Here is a 5,490-nt window from a genome sequence, read left to right on the forward strand (position 1 = left end):
ACTATTCATGCCCTCAAAATTTTGGATAAATTATTGGTGTGAATTCTTGAGTGTGTGGATTTGGCCCCAATACACCATTTACAAAATTCACACACCTTTATAGAATTTACGTCCCTAAAATTCACATATCAATTTACAGTCCTTTCCACATCTTTTGCATAATTCACACCTCGATAATTTCATATCATACCCTTTTGTAGAATTCACATTTTCGAAAAAGATAGAATTCACGCCACCAAATTAAGAATTCACACCTTCAAAAAAAAAAAAGAATTCACATATTCAAAAAACAAATTCACACCCTTCAAAAAGATAGAATTCACATCACCAAATTAAGAATTCACACGTTCAAAAAAAGAATTCACTCCACCAAAAAAATTCACACCCCCAGAATTCACATCTCATATGCTTTTTTTCATACCTCTAGAATTTACACCCCTGAATGCAGCCCATCGGCACAATTCACACCCCATAAACTACATAATTCACATCTCTAAATACAGAATTCACACCCGCCTACACATTTCACACCCCTCAAATTATAAAATCCATACCTCTAAATACAAAATTCACACCTCTAAATGCAAAATTTAGACCCCTAAATACAGAATTCACACCTCATCTGCACAATCCACACACTTTTAATTATGAATTTAGACTATTAATTATTATTGCGGATCAAAGAGCAATTACAGTGCATCCATTATGATTGTGGATAAAAAAAAAAAGAAAAAGAAAGAGAATAAAAAGAGAATAAAAAATACAAAGGGCAATTACGGTGCATCCATTATGATTGTGGTTGGACCAGAAAGAAAAAAAAAAGATGGTAGCAAAATAGTAAGAGTTTGGTCCCATTTTTTCTTGATCATGTGATAAGAATAACATACAAAAGAGGATATTAGTAAGAACTGAAAGTACAATAGATTACATTCAAGGTGGAATGGTAGAAATACGACACCAGCTTTTGGTCATTATAGATTTTCACATGACTGAAATGGATCAACTACAACGAAGTTAACCAAGGGAAGAAAAAAAGTGAACCAAGGATAATCTCCTTGCAAAACTTCAAATCATTTACAATTGATTACCGCTTTTCAGTATAGATGTTAATAACAATAGCAGCTCTCGGGCTTAAAAACCCTTACTAGAAACCTGGGTTTTCTTCCAAGATTACACATTTCCTCGTGGAGCAGATTGACAAATCTTGCTTGTTGTGGGCTACTAAACACAAACACCTCAGTGCGAATAAACTGATCCTTCGATGTAGTTTAATCTTGGGTGGCAGCACCTTGGTAATTGAGCTGTGGACATCTGATACCAGCACTTATAGAACGCTCAAGGACCTTCTCTGCGTGTCGCCTCCAAAGGTTTCCTCTTATTTGGCCAAATTTCACGTTGGAAGGTGTCCACGGAATGATAGAAACATCACTGAATTGTACATCCTTGTGCTGCAGACTGAACAACAAACACGTAAAAGAAAAACTTTTTCCTGTAATATACCACATTAGTGCATTTCAGGAACGCCAAACTAGCAAGATAAAATGCAGCAGTCAATGGCTTAAATAATGCAAATAATGAGATACTCTCTCTCTCTCTCTCTCTCTCTCTCTCTCTCTCTCTCTCTCTCTCTCTCTCTCTCAATTTCATAAGAATCCTCTCTTGTACATTTATGCATGAGTTGGGCATTTGTAACTGGGGTGCACGCATTCATCCACTGGTAGGTGGTAAAAGCAAAAAGTGTTCCAGGCATCAGACTTGAAGTGTTGTGTATTAGAGAGAGTGAGTCAAACAAGGACAACAAACGTCTAAGCCAGAAAATGTTGTGTTTATTACCCATCCCTAAATCTTCACTAGGTCTCTCAACAACACATTTATCAGCTTTTAGTTGTTCTTATTCTTAACTCAACTTGAACCTACTAGACTGATGTTCTAGCACGTCTAAAACAACCCAAAAAAAAAAAAAAGGGAATTGTAGACCAAAAGTTTTTTCTTTCCCTAAAAGGTCATGAGTCATTGGCTCAATAGAGACCGAGAATCCCTATATTCACCAATAATCAGGGATATTTGCAACCAAAAACAAAGAGAGCATTAGCCATAGTTTATAAAATTATCCACTCAAACTTCTTAAGTTGCAGGTTTTGTACATACTCCACAAATATAAGAGATTTGCAGTAAAAAAAAATACCTGATGTCGGCCCGAATTAACACATAAGGGCCGACATTCAAAGCAACTAACAAAACAATGCCTTCTTCATACTAAAAGGTAAAACAAAATAAGATTCATGAAGCTATTAGGGATGCTCCTACAGGAAGGAATTCCCCATCTCATGGTTGGAAGAGATCCAAGACTTTCTTTCAATCCAATGATATGCTGCTTTAATACTTTTAAATATAAAAAAGTGGTAGGCGCAGCAAAATTTTCAAACATCCAATTACCACATTTATGCCGTTAACTCCAGATAGGGTCACTCATGAGCAGGTCTCGTGTTACTGACAAAATGAAATTTAGAGATACCAGCTCTCTCATGGGGTGATGATATCTAGGTCTAGAATTTCAATTATTAGAATTTCAAAATGGTTTCCTCCTAAAAAAATCAAAGAAGAAAAAAACAGTATAAGCCATAGCTTTTAAAGAATCATCGAATCATACTTCTTGAGTTTCCTGTGACTTTGATACACAATGGAGATAATAACCTAGGAAATGGAGCTCAAATAACCTGTACCAAAAATGCATCTTTACCTATGTTCCTATGTAATTTCAACCATGAGAGACTTTTGTGCGATCCTCCAGCTGAAATTGCATGCGAATGAAGGTACAGAGGCAAAAGGGTACAATAACCTGGTGCGCAGGAGATGAGTTGGTTAATATGCAAGAAATCTCCACCACTAAACCAAGGACCAGATGAACTCAATAAAACAAGTGTGAAGCGTGAGAAAGCCATGGTAACAAGTGTAAAGGGAGATGATCATAAATATGCCAGGGGATTCCAAGCTCAGTTCGTCCGTAAAGGATCATTGGACAAGTTTAAGAATGTAAACAAACACCAACATTGTTCCCTTAATGTCCAAATGCAGCACCATCGCTGCATTGGTTTTGAGGAGAACATTGCTATGGCTTTATAGTTCATATGAAAAAGTCACACGAGGAAAAACCAATCATGCAACCCATAATAAGTGAAGCCATGCAATAACAAACCAACGAATGAAAAGCTTGGGGAAACCAACCCGAACCTAAATTTCTTGTAATCACCTGATATAGTACACCTACACACACATACACAGAGAGAGAGAGAGAGAGAGAGAGCGCAAAATCGACCTTGAAACTCCGGTTCTTGCTTACTAGGTTCTTCTTTCAGCCAACCAAAAAGTCCACTTCATCTGAACTCGCCTCATAAATTATGTAGCTGGCTTCTCGGCCATCCTCATTGCCACTACCCTGATCGCTATTATAACTACTTTCTGCTGAACTTGAGAGAAGTGTCCTATTTCCATCTGATGTGACTGCTTGGCAGATGTGTGAGCTCAAAATAATTATATGCTTCACTGCCAACCATTTGTTTAATATCGATGAAACTGCAAAACAATCCAACAAATTCCAAAAAAAAGTTATAGTGATATTTCCAGGTTCCTTTGACATAATAATTTCACAAAGGTAAATGATCAAACCAACCTTCCTTCAGGAGGGAACTCAGCCAAAAGGCGGAAACCAGGCCTTTCTTCCAATAGTTGCTTAACAGGAATTGCACTGCACCACACGACCAAACCAAAGGTTACAAAACATAAAACCAAACCAAATGAAAACTAGGCCATGTGCCCCAATCGATTTCGGGCCACATAATCCATTAAATGTACAAAATCCATATACTCTCTTTGCACTCACATCCCAGGTTAATTTAGGCCTTCCTCTCCTTCTAGCATCGCAATGAAAAGTAGTCTTTAGCTTTTCTTAACTCTCTACTATTGAATTTATTGGTTTTGTTAGGGATGACCGATTAACCCACCTACGCTCCAACTTTACTCTGATTGGACAAATCCCCAATTATGTTTTCAGGTTTGGCTTCGGGTTTGGGGAATGAAACAGAAAACATTCTACTATGGTTTTAGGGATGGTTTATAACTTTATGTACATATGCTTTTTAAAATGGTTATTATATTTTATATGTTTCAAGTAGGAGTCAACCATATATACTCTCTACAGTATGTCTAATGACCTTTGCTAGAGGAAATTTGTGAAGTATGCTCGATCACAATGATCTTGGGGTCTGCTCCATTAGTCATTCACTACAACAAGAAGGACTTTGGGCGACAAAACTAATGATGAAATCCAAATTTCCTCACCAAATGGTATATTGGACTTCATAAAAGTTCCAAAGCATGCGAACAGCCTGCCATAAAACCCTCATTATCTACTCTAAACTTTTGATAACTTCCCTGATTCAGAAATTGACTGACCTAGGAAATTTTTATCTCAGACTTTTACAAAAACAAACCACATCTCATGCAACTATCAGACAACATTGGAAGAGAAGAACAATGGAAGCTACACAAAATGAACATCAACTGATTGGTTATCAGTTAGGGCTGAAAGAATGGAAGATTAGAAGAGACATGTCTGTTACTATGGCACTGAGATAAATTTCGGCGACCGTGAAATCCCATGATCAGATTCCTTCCTCTGTTGATCAACGGCATACTCTCTCTCCCTCTCAATGAATTTATTGTCCCGTAATAAAATGGGTTTAATCTAGTGTGAACCAATTTATTTTCACAAAGATAATTTCACTCAAATCATCTCCAATTACACGTTGCAGTCCTTATAATGGGAGCTTGAAATGGTGCAACGTCATTTTAAAGAAAACTTCGCATTTTAAAGATGCTGGTGACTGGTTCCCTCCTACTCTCCCCTAGAAGAACAGAAGCAATAGCCTCCCATTTCAATACAGACATCTCTGTTATCCACCTGAAACTATCAGCACCTTATTCATTGTAGTCCCTTTGTTTGGCCTTAGAAAAATGACTTGATTGAAAACTAAGTGAGGAAATTTATCGTACAAGTGAAAAACAGTGAAGTATTATTCCACCAAAAGCCAAGGTATGGAATTAATGGTTGATAGCTTTTATTGAACGGTTGGAATTTGAAAAATACATAAGGAACACTAAGGAAGTATAAACCAAAAGGACTCCAGTGAATAGGCACCCCAGAGAGAGAGAGAGAGAGAGAGAGAGAGAGAGAGTTACCTAGAATAATACAGAGGCGAACCCAGATTTATATCATCGAAAAGTAAAGCATAATCAAACTTCATAGATGCTCGAATTACAAGATCATCCTTATCATCTATTTGACACATGTCATCATCGCAACAAATTGAACCCCAAATTGGTCCTCTACCGAAGAGCTTCTCAGGAGTTGAGCACCTAACACTAATACAATCATCCTTCAACGGCACGATACCGGGTTCCGTCATAAAGCATAAAAGCATCCTCAACAGT

At 37.3% G+C, this 5,490-nt stretch overlaps 1 long non-coding RNA gene across 2 annotated transcripts; it reads right to left on the bottom strand.

Annotated features, from left to right (window-relative positions):
- Window positions 1-916: 916 nt before the first annotated feature.
- Window positions 917-5,190, bottom strand: LOC131314456 (uncharacterized). 2 transcript variants are annotated; one of them, XR_009196403.1, is made up of 4 exons: window positions 4,609-5,190; window positions 3,671-3,745; window positions 2,741-3,573; window positions 917-1,455 (listed from the first exon to the last, which is right to left on the bottom strand). It is a non-coding gene; the product is annotated as an uncharacterized LOC131314456 (long non-coding RNA). The 2 variants fall into 2 exon arrangements; XR_009196404.1 differs by having other exon boundaries at window positions 917-3,573.
- Window positions 5,191-5,490: the final 300 nt, after the last annotated feature.

The sequence above is a fragment of the Rhododendron vialii genome, chromosome 13a (assembly GCF_030253575.1).
Source record: "Rhododendron vialii isolate Sample 1 chromosome 13a, ASM3025357v1".
NCBI lineage: Eukaryota > Viridiplantae > Streptophyta > Magnoliopsida > Ericales > Ericaceae > Rhododendron > Rhododendron vialii.